Source organism: Dermacentor andersoni, chromosome 11 (genome assembly GCF_023375885.2).
Source record: "Dermacentor andersoni chromosome 11, qqDerAnde1_hic_scaffold, whole genome shotgun sequence".
In the NCBI taxonomy this organism is placed as follows: domain Eukaryota; kingdom Metazoa; phylum Arthropoda; class Arachnida; order Ixodida; family Ixodidae; genus Dermacentor; species Dermacentor andersoni.
In genome coordinates this window covers 90,809,655-90,837,042 of record NC_092824.1, presented here as the reverse complement: position 1 = coordinate 90,837,042, position 27,388 = coordinate 90,809,655, and the positions used below count along the sequence as shown (strand labels likewise).

At 51.2% G+C, this 27,388-nt stretch overlaps 1 protein-coding gene across 12 annotated transcripts in view; it reads right to left on the bottom strand.

Moving 5' to 3' along the window:
- LOC126539023 (uncharacterized) overlaps nucleotides 1-27,388 on the bottom strand; it is a 240,793-nt gene that overhangs the window by 22,685 nt on the left and 190,720 nt on the right. The window contains exon 1 of one of the 12 annotated variants that reach the window (XM_050185716.3): nucleotides 9,629-9,723. The exons of the other annotated variants lie outside the window; for them this stretch is intronic. The gene's annotated coding sequence lies outside the window, so the exon portion shown is untranslated. Of the gene's footprint in view, nucleotides 1-9,628; nucleotides 9,724-27,388 lie in introns of those variants that run through there. 12 annotated transcript variants of the gene reach the window in all.

Sequence of the window (27,388 nt, the reverse complement as noted above, 5' to 3'; positions counted from 1 at the left end):
CACCTAAATCTAAGTACAGGGGTGTATTCGTATTTCGCCCCCCATAGAAATGCGGCCGCAGTGGCCAGGATTCGATCCCGAGACCTCGTGCTTGTCATCGTTCTAGAAGGTTCAAAACACGCATCCCGTCATAACTTAACCCAGGCAGAGTTACTGCATATGCTACCAAAGGTAGCATATACAGTAACTGTAAACCCAGGGATATCTGGCCACACAATGAAGCCATGCACACCCGTTCGGTGTACAACGAAAGCACGTAGAACGGACGCGCATACGACGAACCCAACCCTTGAAACAAGCCTTCCTACCTGCTTTGCGGTTTCCATGACACAGAGCGACATCGCATGGCATTTACATTCGGCTGGAGCAGAGCGGATGCCGCATCGCAACGGATGACATTAGTCGCACCGTTGGCGAAATTGGAGCGTTTAGTGAACCAGACTGGCGAGACGCACGGATCGAATACCGGAAGAGACCCCCCACAAAGCGCAGCGCAGCTGTGGTTCTCACAAGCGTTGCTAAATAAACTGTTTCCTCGCAGACCTAGAGAGAGTGAGAGAGAGTGAGAGAGAGAAATTCGGCTAAGCGTATGCCGCTCTCAAGAGCGAGCTGTCGCATTTGATTGTTGAGATTCTTGCTTTCACCCTACTCTGGCGCTGGCGTGCACAATGAAAGAGCCGAAGAAAAATAAATAAAAGAGGGAGAAAAACACGGAGCAGTAAGAAATGTACAGTTCATCATAGTCTCACTGCCCTTATTTAAGTGCTACCTTTTATTATTATTATTGGCCTACATGTTAGTTGTGAAACTTTTTTTTTACATGCTATGAACGATTGACAGGTTCAAAGGGATAGGATTCTTGGGAAGGCACAAAGTATTAGATGGAACTACGTTCGTGAATGAGATGAAGAAAACAAAATTGCGTAGAATTACGACATTACGCAAAGAATAGGTGAAAGGCACAGATAGATTTTGGGTGCTGATGCGATATTAGAATCATAAGCAACAATCGCGACAGAGTAATCAAGTGTCTGCATTTATTGTCCGAGAAAAAGGGAAGAAAACAACGGTCAACGGAAGACCGGATTTTCTACCTCGATGAAAATGCGGCTGTCATGGATCTGAGATTGTATAGTGCAAAGGAAGCACGATCGTGGTACGATCAGCAATTCTTACGTAAAGCAAACTATCTGGGGCCAGGTAGATTTGTACCGCCGAGCTGACACGTTCTTTTTTTTTTTTTTTTTTTTTAAAGCGAAGTCCCCTCGTCACTCCTCTTCGTCACGATCCCAGAGACACAAATTTGAACTCCCACCACAACATGCGTCGATGCAATGCAATCGGCTCCTAAGGTCCCCAATCAGGTCCGGGACAGCAACGCCCTCTAGTCACCGTCGCAATTAGGCCCAATGTCGATAACATCAACGCGCATCGGTTCCCATGAGGACTCTAGCAGCTGCCCAAAACGCGAACCTGCGCGAAGCGCCAAATAGTGTAGAAGCATCTGCCGAGACTCGAACGATCGGGGACAAACGGACGAGGCAATCAGTCACTGCCATTCATCACTCCGCGCTTGGTGCAGAGCGAAAGGACGCGAAATGTGTGCACAGCTGCAAGGGCGAAGAGGCAGCGCGCTGACGGCACTAAGGAAAGACAAAAGAAGAGCAAACGAATAAGTAATAAGCCCGCTGTGCGCCCTGGGCTAATAACCGCGCTCCCCGGTTCTGGTATACATACATTGGCGGTGGTAGTTTTCCGAAGGACGAATCCTCCGCCCTCGCCTCGCGGCTTCGCGAAATGCGTGTCAAGCGCGCCTCGCCAAAATCGGTGTCAAGATCATTATGCGGTACACGCGAACGCGCACGCATGCACGGAAAGACGAGAGCACCAGAGGGAACAGCACTTCCCCCCAACCCCCCATCCTCCCTTTCGCTTTACCTACGTCGGCCTGCAGCGCGTGGCACTCGATATACATGATCCGTGCAGCGCAGACAAAATCTAGGTGCCTCATCAGCCAATCAGAGAAACGAGTTCGGTGCTACACGGTAACCTTGCGCGACGTGTTGACACGCGGCCGTGTCGTCCGTCTGCTAGTGATGGCAAAGCCAACGACGTACACACGTACGTCCGCTGGCAATAGTGTTTTGTATTTTTTTTCTGGCGGGGGAGGGGAGGGGAGGTATGAGCAGCACATTTTCAAATGTGTGTGAGCGCTAAGGTGCGCACTGTCTGTGACCGACGTAGAATGGCGGAACTACGTGTTCCTACGCACCTCCGTCTGGTGTTTGTTGGTGACAGCAGACGACGTAACACACGTATTTTCGAATTCGAAGTCCGCTGGGAACAGTGTAGCTTGCATGACAGCCAGGAACTAAGCCCTCGTGTTGCTTTTTTTTTTTTTAGAGAATACGTGGGCAGCACAATATCAAATGTCGATGAGCGCTATGCTCACTGTCTATAACGACACCGAACGACGGATCTACATGTTCTCGCGCACGTACACCTCCGTCTGTCACGGCACGCACCCAGCAGCTTGCACTCCACTGCACGGATTCGCCGAGACGGCAAGCACGCTTCACCCGAGAGCCGTGTCGGCACCCCCACGAATCTTCATGCATACGAAGGGCGTGCGTATGGTACATGCTTAGTCGTTAAGAGACGATACGATCGGCGGCTGGCTAGCTGCCTCGAAAAACAATAAGCCTCGACGTGCATGGTGCGGCGCGAAACGCGATAGCTCAATCGCTCGTTGGAGCGCCGCGAAGGATGATGATTTCTGACGAACATGGACGGGGTGGGGGGGGGGGGGGGGGGATACTCGATACACGTGTAATCACGGGGATCACGTGTTTACGTTAACGATCGCCGAGCGTGATCATTCTAAAGGGCATACCAAGTGTGCACGGGCGATCGCCTTCGCGTATACGTGAGACCTTCCCCTAAGACGCGGACATGGGGCGGGATCGTTTTCGAAAGCGTAAACATGCTGCGGCTTCAGACACACACTCGCCCTTGAAGAGGAGGCACCATCGATCTATCACATACAAGTTTGGGTCGCAGCGAAGATAATCGGCGACGCGGCTCTTGAGTGTTGTCGAGAGCAAGAAGGATGTGGATCTGTGTAGCACGCGAAAGCAGGGCAAACGTGCCCACAACGTGCAGAATCCCTCAAAAGTTTCTGGGCTACGTGAGTGGCAGAATCTGACTGGCACCTGGCGGGTAACGCGTCAGGCACTTCGATGCTCCAACAAGAAAGGAACTCTTCCCTTTCGACCCAAGGGGCTTAGCGGGTGGAGACAGCTTTACAGGGGACCTAGTAGGCGTGCTCATGACCGGTATCGGGATTCCGCGACTTCACAAAGCACAGCCGACAAAAAAAAAAAAAAAAAAAAAACGCGGCACAAGAATCCGTCAGGTTGGTTGCTATAGCTATCGCGTAGCTTTAACGAGGGAAATGGAATAAAGGATCACGGAGTGAAATTCAGAAGATGCGTAACTTTTGCGACAGATGCCCAAAAGAATACCAGTGAGTTCCAGGCGATCACGCACGCTTGTTTATGAGTGTTGAAGGCTGCAGAATTATAGCGACGATGTTTGCGCTAACGTCCACCAATGTTCTGATCAATTGCGTAGACCATCTTAGTTCCGCGCTAGCGTCCTTACGCTTGTTAAAATGATGCCTAGCGCCAGGCCATGATCTACATATTTTTTTACAGACAGGGCGAAAGAATAAGTCGAGTTGAAACAGTGGAGTCCGCGGGCAACATTTCGATTCAATGCTTCTCTTCTCTCTAAACCGGTCGTGTAGCAGAGGACGAAGGAAAAAAAAGTCATATAAAACACTTCTGCGGCACTAAAATAATAACAATGTCCACAAAAAACGCAGTTTAGCCTGCATTTCCTCTCTTAGTGATCGGTCCCTTACCGCGAAATTAACGAAAACGTAAGTTTTGCGAGAATAATTTGTCCACGTAAGGTGATCACGTGCTTGCCTGCAGGGACGCTCAAGGTTGCCAGGATAGGATGGCGACGAAGCGTTAGTGAGAGTACGGCACGCACGAGCAAACACATCTTCATACGATGCGGACAGTTGTCTTTGATCGCAACCACATACACAGCTCTTCGGCAAGCGAACACGCACACCTACACGCGCACGGCAATACGCTCGCGAGGAAGTGTCACAGCCGTCGATGGGCGGGCGTGTTTATAGCTGTAACGTGCAGCGTGCTGTCCTGGATGGCCAGGCAGCCGAAGAAGGGAGCTCAAGGATGGCGGACCTCCCGCTGTCGATGCGAGGACGTCTTCGCTGCTGTCGCGAGAGTTGTTAACAGCGGTGTCAAAGGGTGTACGTACACATGCACGCGTGCGGCGTGAGGCGGGTAGCGTAGGTGTGCATATCGATGCGAAGGCTGTTGTTGGCTGGTTGGGATAATAAAACGCGTTAACAGAGTCGTTAAAGGGACACAAAAGAGCGACCTTACAATACGTTTGGAGTGGCAGCGAAGTAGGTTTTTGGAACCCATTTCGGGAAGCGGTAAGTTATTAATGGAGAAAATGAAGGCCGTACTTCAATAGTTAGTTGAGCTGTAGTAGTAGTAGTAGTAGTAGTAGTAGTAGTAGTAGTAGTAGTAATAGTAGTAATGTGCAGATGCCTTTCTGGGGCCGAATTCACAAAGCTTTTATTTCGTAGATGATCTTTGCTACTGACCGACAGCTTTCGCTAATAATGTGTGCGGCGTCAAGATTGCCTGGAATTCGTTCTTAGGAACAATACTGGCCCTGATCTGCGGCTGTGCGCTAGGTGAAAACTCACGTTTGGCTCGACCTGCCTGGGTTTGCTTAGTGCTCCGTGGACTCAATCAATCACTTGACATTATCGTTACTATTATTGTTATTATTATTTACTTAGACACTCCGAAGGGGCATTACATAAGGAGCATTACTTTTGTTGTTGTTAATCCGGTACCCGAGCGCCAGTGAGTTAGTGTGACCACATGACGACACGGATATCAAGGTCTCAAGGTCACGAATACGAAGCGAGAGTTGCCGAAACTTGCGGGTGCCGGAAATAACACCCGAAATGCGTTCGACGCGGTTGCGACTGTGCGCGTTGTTACAAAATCCACGTTCGAAGAGGGGCGGGTCTCGCGTCGCAGATGTCTTCACAAATGCGGCACGCCGGAATATTGTTATTTTACAATTGACAATTACAAAGATTTATGTCAAAGATTTAGCATGTGTACATACAAAATATGTACGCACGTAAAGATTAAATTATGTAAAACATAGATGTACATATCAAACGCGATTCCTTACAGCCGATTCCAATTCTCATATGCAGCATATGCAGTAAGGGCTATAGAAATGTCCACCTTTGCGGCGGCCGCATTTCGACAGGGGCCAACTTCAAAAATGTCCGTGCACCGCACGTTGGGCGCACGTTAAAGAACCCCGGGTGGTAAAAATTTATGCGGCGTCCCCCAATAAGCGTGCCTCTTAATCATATCGTGGTTATGACACGCAGAACCCCAGAATTTATAAATGTCCGCCTTATACCATAAAGCCAGGGCTTGACATTCCATACAGTTGAAAAGCCTGAAGGGTGAGGGGGGGAGCACAATGAGTGAGGCAAAGACAAACGCACGACAGGCGATCTAGGCCGGTGTCATGTAATACTGACATAAAGGTATCTATAAATATCGTTCGTTAGAAAGAAAAAATAAAGAAGGCCGGGGTCTTCGAGGAGTCAAGGACAGAGGCAGGGCGATGCGTTCCTTTCAGAATCACTTGGTGCCAAAAGGTCCCAGTGCGGGACCACGACCTACTTTAATACGAAAAAGGAACGATCATCGACATGGTCTTTGCGTCTCTCAGCATAGTCAACCAAATCCTGACAGTTACACTGCAGCCACTTTCTCCTCTGGCACAGGCCTCAATGTCTAGCCGCCCATTCGTTACCGGCGAAACGGTCATAGTCTAAAAGTCACAGAACGGCTGACCGCCTGCAGGAGTCAAAACCCCTGGCTGGCTCATCTAAAGTGCACTCACAGTCTCGTGTACACAGTCTCATCGTCGCTTCTCTAAGCGCCAAGACATTTTCCATTTTCCCCGTAACGGTCCTTGCAACAACAGCTTTGCCGTTGGTGCATGCTTGCAGCGACCTTAATTGTGCTCGAACTGGGACTGAGCGCACTTCGCCAGCGAATACCAGAGGTGGTTTTATGCGCCTGGCCTCGACCACCACCTTTCGCCGAAAGGAAGGAATAATAATAACAAACAAAGAAAGAAAAGGGAGAGAGAGAAAGGTCACCGCATTTCGCACGTGTGTCGCCGATCTGGGCGTCTGGGTGTCCGGGTTCGCGAGTTCAAACGGTTTAGCGACGAACAGGCGAACGTTTCGGGAAGTGACGGTCAATGCCACGCACCACCTTTCTTAAGAGTGAGACACCGGTCCCAGTCTAAAGAAAGTGCGGGTTCAGGCGCAGAAGGGCTGAAGCTCAGAGCAGGAAAGTGCTTCGGGTTATAACGTTGGGAAGCGAAACAAAACGTCACGAGACCTAAAGTCCTCACGCACCTGCGTTCCAGGCAAGTCACGGAAGATGCTTGCCACCGAGCTGCATTTTTTTTTCTTTGCAGCGATAGCTTTTACGGTTCCTTCGGCTCTTCCGTCCGTAAATATATACGCCATCCGCAAATGCAAACGCGGTACGGAAAACGAAACAAGCAACAAAGCTCCCCGCACGTTTCATGTTAAAAAAAGATTAGGCGTATGTATGAGCTACGACTTAAGTTACCATAGCAACGAAGTAACGGCTGCCACAAGCCTCAGCTGCGAGACAATCGAGATGCAAATCTCGCCCGCACTGCACGTGCCACGAACACGTTCGACAGGAGGCATGCAAAGGCCAGTTTCAGGTCACACTATGGGGGCTTTCCTGCAAGCAGTCCTCTGCAGTTCTCGGTATGTTCTAGAAAGTCCGCACATATGCACGGGTGCGACGAGGCCAGCCCGGCAGAAGCAATGAAGGCAAGAAAAAGGAACGAAACACGTATTCCAAAATCGAAAGCTTACGGGCTATGTTCGCCGGGCCAAAGGAATGCCCGATCGAGCAAAACGCATGCGGGGACTCAAGCGCCACACACAGCAGCTCGTGCTGATGTGGGACCACACAGCCGTCGCAAGGGTCAGCAGTGGCGACGAAAAAAAAATCCGTAACGACGTCGCGATTCCGAAGGCGCCTCGCGGATTAGGCGGCACCGAAAATTCCGAGCCCAACCGCGCGGACCCACACACCAAGCGCGGGCACAGTGGCAAGCTCACTCCTAAATTCGATTTTCTTTTACCGTAAACGTCCGGCAAGGACTTCTTCTGAACAACAGTCTATAAGCTACAAAGTTTACGAACAAAAGCCATTATCTAAGAAGTCTAGGAGTCCCTTTCCTACTGTACGTGGCCCACAGACCGCGATTCACAATATCTTTAGACACAATCAGACAATCTACATAGAAGGAAGGTCCCAAAGCAGGCCAATGCACGGTGAACTGCTAAACAATTAAACGCATAGGAACGAATAAACTGCAACAACAGAACATACGCGAACAAAGTATACAAGTATCAGTCGACAAAAAGAAATGACACAAATGTACTAACTGCATTTTATCAATCTATACACAGTTCACAGAAAAGCGTTTAGAGAGTTTCTATTGGACTGAACAAGTTTCTTGCGACGTATAAAGCATCAGCAGTCATCCCGCTGCCGAATAACGGTACACGCGGTCAAAACCCCTAGGATAATTTTACACACAGGAACAATACACAGTGCCACAGCCCGCGAATTAGGCGATTCGCACGCATGGGGCTATACGGATATACGGTATACGCGCACCGATTGGAAAACGCCACAGACGCTCATTCCAATAAGTGCCATCACCTGAGACGCCCCGGGACGCTTACCGTATTGTGCAGGACGCAAGAAGTGGGCCGCAGCCACCAAACGGATGCAGGGTCATTACTGCTAAGCGCGTGACCGTGTTTCTTTTTGCGAACCCCCAACCTCTTTTTGGGGCTGCCGCAACGCGACACCCAAAGGGACATTATTGATTCGCGTCACCCCGGCGCCTGCGTAGCGTTGTGGGCACGGTGACGCGGAAATATATTAAGAACCGGCGCACGTCACCGCTTCGCGTACGCACTCCAACGGCGGCGAATCGACAAAGTGCGTCGGTCGGCACGTTGAAAAGGTTCCGGCAAAGGATCATTTCGTCGCCGGTCGCGCGTTGTAAGCAAATCGGCTTACCGGGCGAAAAAAATAAAGTGAGCAAAAAGAGAGACAAATAGTGAAAAAAATGATTAAGCGGCACGGGCGCGCTCTTCCGCGAACATTACTGCCACACATACACACACGCGCTGGAAAACGAAAAGAAAAAACAACCGAGAAGAAAAAAAAGAAAAGACACGTACCCAGCGACGCACACACAATCGTGCAAAAGGACGCAAGTGCGGCGACGTTTCGGCACCGCGCGGCAACGCCCTCGCCGCTGAACATACGACACCATAATGCATTCTAGCGCAATTAAGGACGACGCCATACGCGTACAACCCTATACACGGGGCGCGCAGTGTAGAAACGTCGCAACCGGGAAATGGGCGCCCGCGCGTTGGTCGCGCCTACACTCGAAGCGCGAGGATCAATCGCACGCAAACGTGCCGCAGCCACAGCGAAACGAGAATGGTAAAAGGAAGCGGCAATGGCCGGCCCCGGGTACATACAAGGCCGCACCGAGTTGCTCACAATACGGGTCTTTCTGCACAGCTCATATACGTACGGGTGCGCAGTGGAGGCACCGTTACGACCTCCCCAAACCTGCCTTATTTGTTTCTTTTTGCATATCTGTGGGTCATGAACACTAACAACCCGGTGGTAATCGGTGCATATGCAGCACTGCGAACTACGCTACCCCGCCGCTGAAGCGTCGCGTCGACAAGCGATAACGACATCGTCGATTGACTACCTATAAGGCGACACAGGCCCGGTTTCTCTGCCATGCACGCAGAAGCCTGCGGGTGCACATCGTTTCGCCACTACTCGCGCCGGTTATAGAAGTGCACACCCTTGTAAACGATCGAAGCAAATCCTCGTGCGATGGGCTGATTTGTGTCGCCGTAAGAGCAGTAAACATGGCGTCCGTTCGGCGTCGACAATATACACGGCTGACCGCACAACGGATGGAGTGCTAGTTATACTGCACGTGCCGTCGAAGAAGCCAACGCGACAAGAGAGTTACGCAAGAAAAGCGAGGTACAACCGCCACAGATATATAACCACTCATACCCCACTCTGGATGAAACGCTTGACGACTGCTGTCCAGAATATGCGAGACGGTGCTAATTGCACGTAAAAACATAAGAAAGAAAAATGAAGACAATACGAGGAGAGCGACAGGAACAGATATCGCGCACAGGACGCCCCCGCAAACGTATCGAAGCTCACGGCCACCGACGTCATATTGAAATCGTCGGTTCGGAAATAAGAAGCGGGGCTGAACACCAAGCAAGAAAACTTTGTTTGAAAGACGGCTTGGTGCGTCTCGACGGCGGCCTGCGACGAAAGCAACAGTATCAACTCACCCTACGGTGCTCCAGAGAGAAATTTCAGACGCTGGAGGAATCACGCGCCCGTCAAAGACGTACCTGAAGAACCACTGTCGAACGAAAACCGCCACTTCGCAGGGTACTCCAGGGCACATCACACACACACTAGACACAGCCGCGAAACTTGGCACAGCTGTCGGTTCCGTCTCGGGGCCGCAGAATAGCCGAGCGGCGACGTCGATCATCAACGAGAAAAAGGAGAGAGAGAGAGAGAGAGAGAGAGAGAGAGAGAGCGACCGCGCCACCAGCAATAGCAGACCGGCAACAACAGCAGCAGCAGGAGGAGACACTGAGTTTCAAAGGCGGGCCCAGCCCGAACACAGACGGCGGAGGCCGCGGCAGACGGAACGCGCGGTCCGAGTTGAGACGGCGAGGCTTTCTTTCTCAGACGGGACGCCGCGCGAGATGAGACCAGGAACGGGGGAATCCCATCGGTTTAAAGGAACAACGAACCGAGCGCCGCCGGGAGGTGCTGATGCATTACGAGACGAAGGGGGGGGGGGGGGGGGGGCTCGACCCCCCTCCCCACCCTACCCTCCCCCAACACACACTCTCTCTCTTAATACAGCGGGAATGGTCGGAAAGGGGAGGGGGTTAGAAGGGGGGGGGGAACGCCAGCATCTGACTGGGCGGGGACCGCGAGACACCGCGTGTGGCTGCTGTGCGTGCATGCTTGCGGGGCTTCTGCAAACAATCGAAATAGACGAGCACGAAAAGCAAAACAGCAAATGATATGAACGGCGTTTGACCGAAGCCAAACGCATTCAGACGATCCGCAAAGGGCAAAACAGAAGGGGGGGGGGAGCGAACGTTGAGTGAAAGGGAGAAAGCCGTAGATGTACGCACTAAGGGTCCCGAGTCGAAATAAAAGGGGTTTCGCCCGCAGAAACAAAACAAGGACCACGGCATGACCAAACCACCGCTCGCAGGTTTGGCGATTCCTACGCCTTCCCACAGGACGAGGAAGCGAGATCCACGGTCGCTTGCCGAGAGACACGGTAAATCAGTAAAGAGAAAAAGAAAAGGAAACGAAAAAGCAATCCAGAGGTTAACGGACGAGAAAGCTAGGCAGGAGAGCTATAGCCATCGATGGCCGGGTATTAGTGCGCTTTAATGACAGACGATGTTGGCGGCGCACGGGCTCACGTGACCGTCTGAGCAACGCTGCGGCCGCGTAGAAAAAAAAGAAAGAATGCTTTTCGGTTTTTCGGATGCTGCGAAGGTGTATCGGGGAAGAAACAGAAAGGGCGACAGATTTCTTGTGCGAGTGAAACAAGCCGATGCCGCGTCTACAGGTAAGGGGAGGAGTGGATGGGTCTCGCATGCTAAACAGCGAACACGAAATTTTTCTTCCCCCCCACTTCTCGGAAGGAATCTCCAGCGTGAAAACAAGGGGGGGGGGGGGGGGTCACAGCGAACGGATGGAAGAGACGCAAGGTTGCGCACCCCGGGTAATAGCAGCAGTACCGGGAACAAATCGCCGTGTCGGTCGGTGCTTTCGGAACGGCGGGAGGAGGGGGGCCGATCGCCTCGTTTCACCGGCGTCGGCGGCACGCCGGAGCGAAAGGCTTCGTGGAAGAGTACAAGCGCAGATCATCGCCGCTCGTTCGTCGGTCTTTGAGTACAGTTTTTTCAACCGAGCCCGCGCCTTCGTGGATGCCGCGTGCGTGGTGATGTGATTAGCGGGGCGATGTCAAACAAAGGGGTCAATGCGCGTGCGTTTACGAGTAAGGAGGTTCTCGGGGAAAATGGGAAGGGGGGGGGGGGGGTTATACCGAAAACATGTTAATCTCGTGATGGGCGGTCGCGTGCCCGAAATGAAAGAAAAAAGGGGAACAACGCATTGTTGAGTGATATACAGCGGAAGCGAGCTCCAGCAATGTCAGGGAAGCCCCGTAAGGTATGGCGTTACTTGCAGCCGAGTTTCGGCTCCGTGGCAGCGTTAGGGTTGAGGCAGGGAGTGTAGCTAGCGAGATTGGCGATCGTCGATCGACGCCCGGATTTAGTTAAATCGCGTGAAAAGCTGGTTCAGTCTGCACCGATGTTATCACAACAGAGCGTAAAACGAGGCACACGTGCGGATTAGCCGGCAGAAGTTGCATCGTACAGTCCGGTCTAAGCGCAAAATTGAAATCGTCTGCAATGGACACAAGAACTCAAGTCGTCGACTAGGACTACACACACACGAGAGCGAGAGGTGGGGAGGAGTGGGGGAGGCAAGTGAACTCATGATAAGACAACGCAGGGTGAATCTTGCCACAACTTTCCGAACTCAAATCAAACGCGCTGCGTTTCACGGCCAAGCTATGGCGACTGATCTAGAGTACTCACTTTTATATAGTCAAATCCAATCCATGGGCAGCAGGCAAGTCAAGCGTCCGCAGTAGCTGCCTCAGTCGCGAGCGCGAAATCACAGCCGCTGCATTAGCGCGCGACGCGTACTGCCAGGGAGCGCCTCGGACTCCTCGCGAGTCGGTGCCCGGCACCCAGCGAAGGCGCCGGAGAAACAACTCACACGCCCTCTCCGAGTGCGACGTCATCGCCTTTAAACGGAATAAGAAACGTCTTTCCACATATCCGACGCCGCCACCGGCGGCGGCGCGGGACATCCAAGACGAACGGATGACGGAAAAAAAGAGAATGTTTAAACGAAAAAAAAAAAAAGAAAGTGCGGTGAAGGGCGGCGTACGCTTTTCCGTCCTGGCCTAAGAATCTTCTAAGCGCGGCCGGCCAAGGAATCACCCAACGGAAAGTGCGAGCGCGCGCGAGCATAGCCAGCGGCCGGAGTGAGAGGCGCGAGACGACAGCGCACGCAACAAACGCCAGATCCGCCAGCGGGACGTCCCGTCTCGGAATCGACGCAGACGCCCGCGGCGCGGCTCGTTCCCCTTTCCCTCCTCTTCCCTACCCTCTCCCTCGTGCCTTCCCGTTACGGAGGGGAACGTGCGGGCGAAAAATAAAACGGTACGACGTTCGTCGCATTGTGTTCAGTTAGAGGGGTTCGTTACCTTCCACCTGCCCCCCTCTCATTTATTCTTCGGCCGACGCAGGCTGGCGCCCCCCCCTCCCCCGCTCGACAAGATGCTAGCAGTAGCAGCGGCAGCAGCAACGGCAGGCATTTCGCCAAATCCGCACCACGCCGTCTAGCCGCCGGTGACGGCGGAGAAGGAAGGGGAGGTGTTAAAGGCGGCGGGATGACGTCACGTACGAAGGACGCCCAGGGTCAACCACGCGCTGCGGCGGGGTGGGCACGTGAGCCGCCTGTCATCGAAGCGCGTCGCACGCCCAGTGAGCTATGCGCCTTCTCGAGGTGGCCGCTCTCTTGCTACGGGCCTGACTCACGCTACGGCGGGCCGCCGCCGTGGAGGAAAGAAACGCGCGTACAATGTGCTAACACCTATCCGTCGGCGTCCTGTTTCGAGGAAAAATATTTAAAAAAAAGAGGAGTACCGACCGGAATATCAACGAAAGTAAGGCGCTCTCTCTACCCTATACGCCACGCTAGACATCCTCGGTGGTTTCGCACGACACGCATCGAAACCTCACTCGTCGTCGTCGTCCCCTTCGTGGAAGCCAGGTGATGACTTGCTCGAAGTTTGCTCCGCGCAAAATGTGCGGTCCTCACGCTTCTGTGCGTATACATTGTATTTCAAGTGCACTACTTTGGAGACGGTTGCGAGGCCAGCTAGCAGGGTTGTTTCCGATTCACCCTACTACACAGTTCGCCACCAATTAAATTATTTATAGCCATGCTGCGAAGGATGCGACGACAACGCTCAGGTTTATCTGACGCACATATTTCAGCGATCCGTACGAGCTCGCTCATTAATTATCATCAAGGGCCATACTAAACGCCTCTAACCCACTTGCGCAATTCTTGATTCGAAACGAACCCCCGAATTCTGTCTCCGACATCATTACGATACGTTATAAGTTAGATACGCTACGTTACGATACGTCAGGTACGAATATGTGCGGTATTTACGCGCGCTGCGGAGATAAAAAGGACTGGCGCGAACAGTGACCTGCGCTAGCTAACTAATTTTCACGGACGAAAGTTGGCACCGCTCTGCGGCCCGATCTGACAAGTGAAGCCGTGTGAAAGGGAGTCGCCAAAAGCGGAAGCAAGAGGGTCGCCGCGTATACCGGAAAAAGCTCTTCGCGGAATTGCGCACTGCCGGCGTGGCATGGAGCAAGATCATTTCTTGGCCGCGCCCCAAGTCGCCGTTTGCATCGAGGAGCAACGACCACCGGGGCCTTGCGGTGATGGAAAACACCGCTTCGATTATGCGCACAAATGTGCGATTTTTTTCTACACACATATGGAGTTCTCTCGGAACTTTGGGCAGATAACGAATATTCCCGGCTTTGCCACGTCACCGCCCTCCTAAACGCAAATCCCACGGAGTTCGCGAAATTGTAGGCGAAAACAGACAGTTTTAGCTGAACAGCGCGGAATAACAGATACGTCTATACGGCTGCAACAGCGTCGGTAGCGTGACCTTAATTGTGACGCTTATACATAAAGCGCAACGCTCTAGAAACCTTTCTGTGTTGCGTCATTGATATCTTCGAATATGAGCAAAGAAGAGATCTAGTACACGGCCTAACACTTGTTTATGCCCCGACATTAGCACCAGCAGTTAATTCGAACATGGCCGCTGTAATTATTCGTCTGTGTGCTCTAGCGTGACGTCAGTGTCACAGGATGCGTACGTGTGTGTGACTAGTGCTTCAGTATTGCGTAAGCTGCGATGCGTTGTTTGTGCGGACGCTAATACACCCCGATATTTTTCGCTTGTACGTGTACGTCCTTTACGAAATGCCCCGCTAACCGAAACGCACACTGTAGTACACCAACGCTGGCAGCGACATCGTGTGACGATTTGTCCAACCAGAAGGCATTAGAAATGTTTGTGTTACACGGTTGTTCTCGATCAGGACAAAAAAAAGGGGGGGGGGAGAGGGGGGCAGCATGTTAACTACTATATCATTGCCGGCGCTTTACAGCAGCAGCTACGTATAATATGGTTGGTGACTGCGATAACCATACCCGCCGCGGTAGATGCGCATTATGGTAGGCGTGAAACGCGCGCATTTTAACGTGCATTCGGTGCACGTTAAGACACCGCAGACGGCCAAAGGTTTTCCGGAGTCCAAACCCAACTTCAGTACTTGGCTGCTAGAGGCTTCCAGTAGCATCACACTGGCTGTAACAGATTGCATTGTTGCCGCTATTGACTATGTGCACCATTGTGCGACGTATGCTACGTACGACTGGAATTCGAGACAAGAAAGTTGTTTACGGCGAACCACTTCGTACTTGTAAGCAAACAGACGCAATACACGAAGAAAAAGCCCAGCGTGGTTTGCCGAGGGCGAGAAGGTAAGCTCTTGCGAAGGATTGGAATTGATAGGAACTGAACCTCCACATACCTCGGCTTATGGATGCTTGCTTGATATCGGCTTTGTTCGTCGCGCGACGAGAGGGCGAGACCCGGGAACACGTTATCTGGTCGTGACAGTGCGATACACGACGCTGAAGAGGACGAGCTCCTAGAGAGGCCGCGGAAGAAATGGCCTCGCGCTTGCGTGCGCGCAACATCTGGTGTTTCTATAGCAGGAGCCCATCGTAGATCGCGAGGAAGCGTCACCTTGTTCATGCTATGCGACACGTGGCTTGTTGAACGAATGGTGACGCGCCTCGGCGGCAATGCAAGAGACTTGACGTTCGGGCGGAGAGCAATTTCGGGGCCAGATTGCCAGGACGAAACCAGCTTGCAGCTATACACGTATATGCCACCAGCAAGAGGAAGGTCTATTAATTCCGCAGCCACGTCGAGTCGACCAACAGTACTACACGACTTGCACTGAGCGAAGCGTTGATGAAACAACAGCGAAGGTTTTGTCGAAATTTTGCCTTCAGAAACGCGAAAAACGCGCCGCGGTGGCATAGCGCAGCTGTACACAAGGTCGCGGGTTCGGTTACCGGCCGTGTTACAAGGAGGTGGAATGCAAAAAAAAAAAAAAAAGAAAGAAAGGAAGAGAACCGCTCGCGTAAAGCATGCTTTGGGTGCGCATTAGAGATCCCTCAAGTGGTGCAAATTATTCCGGCCTCAAATACGGCGCCCCCTGTACACGATTCGCTGTACGGACTCATCACAATACGTCCTGTAATTTGACATTTAGAAACGTAGAACATTTCCGCCAGGGCGAAGGTAGCAGTAAATTGAACTATAGCACATGTTACGCAACGCGTACTTGATGCGAAGCGCATGAGATCAAAACAGACTCGTTATATATAGTTAGTTCCGCATACTTAAGAGGTATTATACTTAAAACCAAGCCTGCACAGAAGAGAGGGGCGAGGGGTGGAGGGAAAGGGTTCAGTGTGAAACGGAACACGCAGTTTGCATTCAAGCGCCGAAAATCCCTCCACAAATACGGTTAAGTTTGCAGATATACACCACCGCAACGCCGATTTCACGTCGGGAAATCCGTTTATCAGACCACGACAATAATGACTGCGATCACTCATTGCACAGTCGTGGGTTGAATATAATTACGATCCTCGCATGTTCTAAAACGACCAAACGGGGAAAAAAAAACAACAATGCGAACACTCGTGTTCCTCATTCTGCGTTTGCCCACGACTATATTTAAGCACGCACAATTACGACGTGGCTGAATTACTCCAAGTAACTCTCTTTTTTCGCTTGAACCGTTCCCTTAAAGAAGTTCTCGGGGTATTCACGGCGAATGTTTGTGTTCGTGCACCTCGCCATTCCTGTAAAGTTAACTGAATCAACGCGACCATGTCTGTCACTTCGGCACGCACGCGCACACCGATCGCAGATTCATTCGGGAATGGTAAATAAATGTCGGGGCGAGACGACGCTGAAGTGACGTCGACTAATTTGCAAGCGGCACGCGACAGGCGCTATAGATCTTTCGAGATTCGGGAGAGCGTTATTGATGATCTTCCTCGCGCGACAACGGGTCAGTCCACGCCAGAACTGGACTGGTTTCCCGACCGTTCAACGCCAGCGAAAGGTCGCGGATAAAACAGACCGACAGCGAGATCTCGGGGGCGTTTCGGGTCACCGGGCTCACGCCGTGCCAACGGCGACAGGAAGAAGAACACGTGAAGAAGAGAGGCATAACCCCGGCCACTACGAGGGTGCGCGGTCCGACCGGGTATCGTGAGACGGCGCGTGATGACGCCTGCAAGCACCGTTGCTAGTCTGACCCGGGGACACCCTCGACCCGACCCTGGGAAAAAAAAGAGAACCGCGAGAAACGCCCCCGCGTGGAACGCGCCTACATCTACCGGGGGAGGGAGGTAACACATCGTGGCTTCCGAGATTGTAGGCGCGGGTGTGCGCGGCCATCTCAGATTCCATTATCCAGATCGCGCCTCTATGCCCTGCAGTTTATATGGCATAGCATAGAGGCACGGTGAGCGCCCTGTTGCCTGTACTTCCCCTTCCTTCTTCCGCACTGGGCGGCATCTCTTAACTTCGTTGTGTGGGCGGTGTAGACAACTTTCGCACCTGCACTCGACCGCGAAAAGCACCGGGACGCCGTAGCCGCGCCATAAAAATATAAAGGAATTGAAAGCAATGTTGTGGAAACTCGAAATATTGACGACTGCCTGGCTTAATTGCAGAATCGCCTTTTCTGATTCTGGTTTGTTAGTTTGTGTTTTCATCCCTACGGTTCTGGAATGACGCTGTTGAAATGATTCATCGTGGCAGTGCTCGTATTATCTTATTTAGTTCGTTCACAGCGGCCAGTCTTGTTATGGACAGGTTGAATACTTAAGTGATTGATAGACAATACCTCGAAGATCCCTTGTTTGGGGACGTTACATGAGGTTACATATAGAAGTAATGGCAGGATTGAATGTGAAGTATGCGTGACTTCAAGCTTCCGCATCTTTAATACTTTTGAAGCGGGCGTTTTAACAGCGATGCTGTTTAAGATTTTAGTTCCGCCGTGGAGCGTTACCAGAAAACTCAGTCCAGCTAGCGTGTACTAGACTATGGCCCTTTCCTTTCCCTACCCGTCCCTTTTCCCCAGTGTAGAGTAGCAGGCCAGAGCAAATTATAGCTCAGGCCCATTTCTCTGCCTTTCTGTAAATAAATTTTTTTTCTCTCTCTCTCTCTCTCTCTCAGATTATGGCCCAGCTGTGCGCCGCCTCGCGTTGCCTAGCAACCGCCTGCGAGAGCACCGAACCACGTAACCTCCTCGCATCCCACGCGCGTAGGGCGGAGTGGTGACGTCACAGGCGAGTAAAAGCTCGGAACAGCCGGCGCGGAGACGCGCCTCTCGCCTCCTCTGCTCCGTGAGCACGTGCTGCTGCCGTGGGACGACCGAAGAAGCAGCTTACCAGGTAGAGCGCCGTACTGCCACACAAGAAGCGACGCCGGGAACGAGAAGAGGCGACGCCGAGTCGAAGATCCCGAGTTTCAGTCCAGGGAACGCGAGAGTCGGCGCCTGAGCGCCCGCTGTCGCCGAGAAAGCGATCCCGGCCTGCGACTGCTCGAAAACTGCCAGCGTCAAGCTTGCGGCGACAGCTGAGGAAAACCTAAGCATAACGTCGCATAGCCCACAAACAACTTGGCAAGCCACGCAAGAGGTGGGTGATAACAAGCTCCGCTGTTGACGGCTCCTTGCACCGCTAGTGCAACCTGCGCACGTCTTTTTCTCTTTCTTTTTTTTTTTTTGTGATAAGAGCGGTGTAGTTGAGAAGGTCATTCTGTACGGCAGCAGTGAATACAAGAAGCACCGCTGGAAGGATAAAGCGCGTTCGCGTGGCAGTACCACATTGTTTGGGCGAAATGCGAAACACGACGAACATACTTTGCAAAGACAGTCCAGAAATTCAATTCTAATGCTGGAGTGATTTACGTAGACAAAATAAATCTAGCGACGCGATTATGGATCGAGCCCAGCGTATTATTGTTTAGGTTATATCGGTAAAGTTCATTATTCGTTGTCCAGAAATAATCTTTCTGCACGGCCGGATAAAAAAAAAATGAACAGATGACTTTTTTTTACACACTTCGAGGTTTATTTATTTATTTATTTACATGTACCTTACAAGCCTTCGAGAAGGCATAGTGTAGGGGGGAAATACGGTAACATATTAGTATGGAGTCGGGAAAGAAATAAACATCAGCAACAGAACATGGAAAATTAATACGTTAGCAAATACAATATGTAGAGCAATAACAATAAATGGTAAACAATAACATAATAGCATAATAACATCGTAAACGTTTTTGCATGTTATACAGTAGTAAGTATTGTAAAAAAAAAATGGGAGCACTGAAATTCTTTAACATTGCAGAAAAAATGCAAGAAAATTACAAAAGACATGACGTGTTTAGACGTTTGAAACGGCATATTGATTGGTTAGTAGATTGCGAAATGCAGTGTGTTTAGTTTGGCATGCAATGGTATCTGGCAGTGCGTTCCATAAGCGGACCGCACGGGGCAAAGCTGAAAAATTAAAAGCGTGCGTGTTGCCATAAATTCGGGTGTAGCTGAACTGATTATTCAGTCGTTGTGACGTCGAGGATGCTTTCTTCAGGTTTGATAATGTTAGGCCAACTGTGTGAACAAATCTATGAAATAATAATAGAAGGGAAATATCACGGCGAGTAGTTAGTGGTTGCAACGAAAGATCGATTTTTATTTGGGTTACACTTGACTGGTTACTATAATTTTTGGAAATGAAACGGCTCGCTCTATTCTGGATGCTCTCCAGGAGTTCGATGAGGTAATTTTGATGAGGAGACCATATACAAGAGGCGTACTCAATTTGTGGCCGTACAATAGTTACGTAAGCTAGTTTTCGTAGCGGTGAAGGCGCACTTCTTAAGTTGCGGCGCAGATATCCCAATGATCTGGAGGCGTTAGCTGAAATGGAGGTGATGTGTTTAGTCCATGAAAGATTGTGTGTAAGGAGCACTCCTAAGTACTTATATTCTGTGGTGTGGTCAACTATGTTAGAATCCAGATGATAAGAAAAGTGAGAGTTAACAGTTTTTCGAGAAAAGGAAACTACTTTGCACTTCGACACGTTTAGGGACATGAGCCACGTAGCACACCAATCACTGATATGTGCAAGATCATCTTGGAGTGCCGCGTGGTCAGAGGGACAGTTAATCGAACGGTATACAATGCAGTCGTCAGCAAATAATCGTACAGAACATGATATATTGTTAGGTAAGTCGTTAATGTAAATTAAAAAGAGAAGAGGACCAAGTACACTGCCTTGAGGTACACCAGAGGTGACGTCAGAGAGCCCAGAGGAAAAGTTAGCAACAACAGTGAACTGTTCGCGATTAGTAAGAAAGTTACGAATCCATGATAGGGTTAGTGAGTAGAGTTTAATTGCTGAGAGCTTTGATATCAGGCGACTATCGGCTACGCGATCGAATGCTTTCGAGAAATCTAAAAAGATGCAGTCAATTTGTTGACTGCATCTTTTTACACAATTGAACACAATATTCAATGCGGGTTGTCGGAAACGCAGGCATAGTTTGCATATTTGATTGTCAATGTTAAATTTTTAATGCAGCGACAAAAGCTCGTCTCGCGGTGCCCCCTGTGCTCCACTTAATTTCAGGCGAGTAATAAAGCGGAGCAATGCCATTTACTACCTAGCAGCACTCGGTAATTACCACTTTCCCTTGACTGTTCCCAAGTCATAGTTATACGTAGTTAAAACCTGCAGCACTTCCTTTCTTTTCATGCATATTTTTTTATGTCCCAGTTCGAGCACGTTTCCCATACGCAGTCGGATGCGGCCTGCCGTTCCCGATCGGCCCTAATTAACACCGATGCATGTTTGAGTAAAAAAATTACCGACGATTACGTTACTTCCTAATGCGAAATTTGAGCGCAGCAAATAAGCTGTTTCACCGTTTGCGAGCCTTTGTTTGCGTTTGGCCTCGGCCTCGGCCGCGCGAACGGTAGAGTCTTCTCTGCGACGGCGATGAGCTTCTGCTTCAGCCTCGCTTACTGCTGGTTGCTCTCGACGGCGGCGATGAGCCTCCGCTTCGGCGGTGCGAACGGCAGGGTCTTCTCGGCGGCGGCGATGAGCTTCTGCTTCAGCCTCGCTTACTGCTGGTTGCTCTCGACGGCGGCGATGAGCCTCCGCTTCGGCGGCGCGAACTGCAGGGTCTTCTCGGCGGCGGCGATGAGCTTCTGCTTCAGCCTCGCTTACTGCTGGTTGCTCTCGACGGCGGCGATGAGCCTCCGCTTCGGCGGCGCGAACGGCAGGGTCTTCTCGGCGGCGGCGCTTAGCCTCTGCTTCGGCGACGCGTACTCCTGGATCATCTCGACGGCGGCGACGATAAGCTTCTGCTTCGGCGGCACGCACCTCTGGATTCTGACGGCGATGGCGCTGGGCCTCTGCTCTGGCAGCTCGTTTAGCAGCAGCAGCAGCAGACGGAGGACTTCCATCGGTCGTCTTGCTCATGGCTCAGAAAGAACTGGCAGATAATTTCGCAGTGGCGAACGGCAGCGGCAATTTCGGCTCGGGCGGTGCACATATACAGATCCGCCGCCACCGATCTGGCTCTCTGATTGCCACCGCACAGGGCGAACGGCAGCGGCAATTTCGGCTCGGGCGGTGCACATATACAGATCCGCCGCCACCGATCTGGCTCTCTGATTGCCACCGCACAGGGGTTGCATTGGAGGAGGAGCGAAGAAAGGAATTAAGTTCGAGCCGGCGCTTTGACAACCGGAGACTCGCAGGAAGAGGGGGGAGGGGGGCGGCGTGTACACCCAGCGGCAAACGATGGGGGCAGAAGCGCGCGCAGCAAGCGGACAACACGATAAAGGGAGGAGGGAAGAGATAGCAGCGACTGACTGATGCCGCTGACGCCGATAGTGAGTCAACCCCAGCTGCGGAGTTGGTTTCAGGGACAACGCCGCCGATGCCGACACAAGCAATATGATACCCTCGCTTCCGCAGCGCTAAGAACCAGGTCTAGCCGTGGGAAGGTGGTCACGTATTCGTCGACGTGCCGGGGCCTACGTGAAATAACCGGCGCGTCGGCAACTGAAGAGCACCCTATCCGCCACACAAGAACAGGGGGGGGGACCCTTTCCTCCTCTTTCTGCATGGCGGCGACGGTGTTCTATGCAGTCACGTTATCTTGACTCTCTAGCGGCGTCAGCGGCATCCAGCGGTATCAGTCGGTCGCTGCTAGCGCTGGGGGGATGAAAGGGGGGCGGAGCTGGTTACGAGGCCGACGACAACGCCGACGACGACGCGAAACCCAGGAACGGACGCCAAAGAGCTGCGCTCTAAAACGGGCCGAAATATATATAGTATACCGCTAAAACCAGCGGCTGCATACTACAGTGCGGTTGGAAATATGGCAAAAAATGCCCATAGGAAACAAGCTTCGGAGGGAGGGGGGGGGGGGGGGGCTACTGTCTTCGAGTGGAAGATAAGATGGGTTCCAAGGTGACCTGATATAGTATCTGCATGGGCAAACGAAAAAAACGCGCAGTCACAAGCGATCACGAAAGAAGGACAGAGGAAACATTGGTAGTCACCAGAAAAAGAAGTAAACAACGATTCCTCCCAATTCCTGCTTGAGTACATATAACTGGCGTGAAATAACCCGATTCTGATTACTTGCAGCGAAGTTTTAACGCGAATTTCAAGGAGACGGCGGCGTTATTTCGGGACTTTTCTAGGTAATTTCGAGGGTGCGAAGTTCTTTAGTCGAACTGCCAAACGAGCGAAGACTCAAATGTGCGTCTGCGGTGTCATCAGCTGCGTCAAGTGTAATGCTTCACGGGAAGTAAGTAGAAGAACGAACCATGAAACCATTACGGAAAAATCGAATATGTCGCGCACGAACTTACTGGAAGAAGCTTACTAATTTTAGACTACTGTGCGGTGTTTCAAATCGATATCTATAGATAACCGCGTCTTGTTGTGCCGGTCTTCCGTAGTCCTGTCCTTGCCTGTCGCCAATTACCTTCGCGTGAGTGAGTTTTTTTGACAAAGCACGCCGATGAGCTCGCGATTTTATTTATTTCACGCATCTGATGCATGGGCAGTTCCTACAGCGTGTTAGATGTCCGGATAGCCCTCGAGTTTATTGCACGAGGGTAGCCTTCGATTCGCCATGTATGCTAGACTGTGTCAAGCATATTCTTAATACATATTCTTACTGCGTATCGACAATGGCACAGCGTCTGTCGCCCGTCAACCACACGGAACCTATTCTAGACGTCCTTCTAAGCGCAGGGCGGGCCAAATCCAGTTGAATCTGCTCGGTTCCTATTACAAGCCGGCTTCCGGGCTGAATTGCATGCCACGTCGGTGAAACGAAAGCATATATACTGCCACTGATATACCGCGTCATCACGTAGCTCCCTTATTGACACACTACGACATCAAATTTTGCTCGGTTCCATGACGTCACGATAACGCGGATGACGCCGCGGGCACGGCCTTTCACGGGCAGCACCAAATTAAAATATATTTACAAGTGTTTCCCGACCTCAATACTTGCCGAGTGCTATCCTCTTGCGCGGGAATAAGAGTGTGGCGGAGTTTGTACACAATTACCAAAGCACGCGTCAGTACCCCTACAACAAATTTAACAACCCAAGCAGTCACATACAACAAGCAGAGCGGAACGGATTATCCGCGTCGTACTCACATCTAATCCAGCTTCTCCGTGCGTCGTACGCGTTCCGGTCCGCTCAACAACTCTGGCACAGTTTGCGAGCCGCAGATCTCTACAGAGCCGCACTGCCCCGGAACGAGAGGCAGTGCATAAGTCACACGGCCCGCAGCGCCAAGTTCGAGCCACTCCCGGGGGTTGCACCAACACTTGATACGGCACGCGTACGTGCGACTCCGCTTGCTGTCGACAGCCGTGCAGGAGGAACGCTCCTCGAACAGCCACACGCACGCGGGCCGTCCCGCGTTCTCTGCGGGCGCATTATTTTGACGCTCGGACCGTTTCCCTGACGACTGAACGTGTGTGCGTGTATGTGTGTGTATGCGCGCGCCATTTCGCATTCTCTGTGTATACCACCGCATTGGCCGAGCGAGGCCGGCAAATCGAAGCTTTTTGTTGCAAAGCGTTCAAGCAACGGTTGTGGGGTTGGGGTCGGTGTACATGTGGAGAGGAAAACGCGGGGTGAAGAGGGAGTGGCGGAGGGAAGGGAGGAGAGGCGCGTTTCGGGTGTCGCGCTGCAACTTATAGGTTTCTCTCGTCGCGCACGGGACCAAATGAACGCCAGTAACAGCCCGTCACCGAAACGTAACTCAGACGCGCGAAGAGATGGCACGCGAAGCGCGCGCTTCGTTGTTTACCTGTCGTTAGAGAGTTTTAGTTTAGCGTGTTTAGCGTAAAAGCGGGCTTAGCGGAATGGTGCTTCGAACTGTATGCGGCCGTTGTTCTGCTAAAATCCACTTCGTTCCCAACACATGGCTGTATAAACGGGCTTCGCTTAATCTGCAGGCCGCTTCGTCAACACAGTATTGCGGATAAACCCGAAGAGTTTTCAAGATCGCTTTTCGTTTCGAACGCGTCCAAGCCTAGTGAAGAAACCTCCGAGATGCCACCGCCGCCAATCAGTGAAGTCGGGAGATAGGCGCGCCGACCTCCTAGGACCTTTGAGATAGGAAGATTTCGGAAGCTATGGTAGAAAGCTTGTACTCTTTGTACTATTTCGCCGCAGATCGGCGGACATGGGGAGTACAAATACAACGCGCTCCTGGGTATACCGTTGCGCTGCCTCTCGCACGTTCCTGGCGCACACAGAGATATAATCAAGTAGGCGCGCTATGTACGCGAAATTCAGAGCGTAATTCAATAGAGTTGAGGCCCCGAGCGCTAGAGGTCCCCAATGCTTGCGTCCCCCTAATCTAAAACTCTCCACTGACTATTGGCATGCACAACCGTCGTAAATAGCGAAGATACCAATAGCACTGCGCGCGTCGTGTATAGTGGATACATGACCGGACTGACTCTTCAGCCTAGAGTACACATACTATACTACACTGTAGATGACTGATGGGAAGATTAATTACATGGAGCAACGCGCGAGCAATGAGAGACCGCGCGCGGTGAAGGGCTCTGGAATAACTGAGCACCTGGAGTTATTTACCGGCCGCCCAAAGCGTGCTTCACGAGCGGTTGTGCATTTGGCCTCCATCGTAGTAAGAGCCGTTGCGGCAAACAAATCGAACGCGCGACCTTGAGATCGGAGGCATAACGCTAACCACGGAGAGACCTCGGCAGATAACACCATCCGTCTATTTATGTCCAATGCGGAACAAGGGCATCCCAATGCTCCCCAATAACCATCGTCTTGCGTCAGCTTACTCAACCTATATGCTTGCGAATATCAAACTCAACGAACATCCAGCCCATGTATTTGCCATCCTTTGGCATTTGCTGTGTTACTCCGATGGATCGTCGCTCATCTGCCCTGTCCAATTACACCTTGTCCTACCTGCACAACTGCATTTGTCGCACTTCTAGGTCAACTAGAAAATGAGCTACGCTTGTTTGTTCAATAATGAATGCCACTACCTTCCTGGTTCGTAACGTTTACGCCTACCAGTTTTCGTTCCATAACTCGTTATACGCGGGTCCTACGCGTACATCAGTGTAACAACAAAATCGACTAACAGCGCTACTCACCGTGCACGCGAAATCGGTCTGCGGGTCAGTGCACCCGAACCTCAAGGACAAGCCCGAAAGTGCAATACAGCCCTCGCTGTGCCTGGACACGTAGATCTCTCGGAAAAAACTTGCCCGGAATGTTGTACAAGTACCAAAGCATGAGCCGTGGAGAAGGGACAACTATAGGACGCACACTTCATGAGGGGCCGCCAGATGAGATAACCCGAGCCCACGCAAGTATGTGCTCGGCCAAGCTGTCGCACAACTCAACGACAGCACGAAACCGTTATCTCCGTACTAAAGGAAGGCATCATTCATCGCCGCGGTATCAGCAAAAACGCAAACATACTCTACCTGTTACCTAGATGGCTGGAACAATGCCGGATATCTGGGTCTGATAAGAGAGTTGCATAGCTTAACAGTAACGCTACTTAAGGGATGCGTCAACAAACTAGTGGATCAAGAAGGGAGGGAAAGGAGGGCGGAGTGAGGGAGGGGGCGCGGCGTAGCCATCGTTCCTTACTGGGTTCGAATCACCGATTTTTTTATGACACTCGTTATTTCGAACGAAGAGGGTGACACTATAAAGCAGAGAGCCTGGTCGAGTTCTCAGCAGGGAAGAAGTTTGGGCGTATTGGTGGGATACGTACAAACTGGGTTACGTAGCGCAAGAAAGACACAGGGACAAGCAGGCCCCGTGTTCGTCCGTGTTCCTGCTTGTCCCTGTGTCTTTCTTGCGCTATGTATCCCAGTTTGTACGAGTTCTGAGGCCCGGCAATCTACAAGTAATACAGCACACTGCCCATACGTATCACACAAAGTCTAACAGCATGTGCAACGACGTCCAACATCTTTTACATTCAAGAAGCATCGGAATCACATGCTGAATTTCAACAGCAGCACGTGTACAACTTCGACGCGGACCGTATAGCATTCTGCGCACGGAGTAGGTGAGACGAGAGCGTATAGGAGCGAGAGAAAGCCGCTCCGGAGCAATTTGGAGAGGAACCCCGGACCCCGCGATCAGAGGTCGCCGGGCAGCGATAGATAATCCGCCGCTTACCCCTTTAATATCGATGACCGCTGTGGGGGGTCCTGGGAACAAAGCGAAGGACGGCCTGCTTGAAATGCGCGGGCAGGCTCGCCTATAGCGGCAAGAAAGGGAAGTGGAAGCAACTTCCGGATTGAAAGTTGATTCTGCGCTTGTACGCTGTCTTGTACGCTTGTATTCTTGTACGCTTTCTTTTTAGTCCTCAAACATATAACAGCGTTTAATTATAAGCAAGAAAGCAAGAATAAGCAAGAAAGAAAAGGAAACGTAATTAGCCGATATCACTTGCGCTCGACAACTGGAGCTCTGTTTACGTTCTTGAGCGAAAAGTGATTAGATGGTATCTTTGCGCCCGAATCACGAATTTCGACATACGAGCAATCGTAACTCGGGGCTCCGCATTCTCGTCAAGAACAGAGGTCATTAGCACTCAATCTGGATTGCCAGCTTAAAAGAACGCTAAATAGTAAAACAATTTTGAGTGATGAAGTAACCTTTCGGAACTCTGTTCTTGGGTAATTTTGCGGTAAGAGGTTGGTTGTTAGAAGAGAAAATGCAGGCCGAATTTCCACGCGACGTATTCCTCGATCTTGATTTTGTTACAATCTGTGATGTAACCGTGTATAATTGTGCTTCCTTGAAATAAAAGTGAACTGCAAGTGACCAATTTACAATCTTAATTTACGTTACTTGATGAGCGAAAATCGGTGTGCTGTGCATGGCGTACAATGTGCTAATTTGAAGTTAATGTGAACTATGCATTAATACGCGCGTTTCTACCTTTATTTCCATTTCATTTTAATGTTCTATCTCGCTCGTTTCTTTGTTCGAGCCGGCCTATATTTGATATCTACTGTTTGTCTTGTCTGCTTGAGCCGGACTGTCTTCTTTGCATTGTACTCTATCCAAGCGAGAAGGAGCAGCGGTCGTCACCCATGATACCGACGTCTCCTATACACACACATAATAATAAAAAAAATGGTCAAAGTTTTTCTTTCA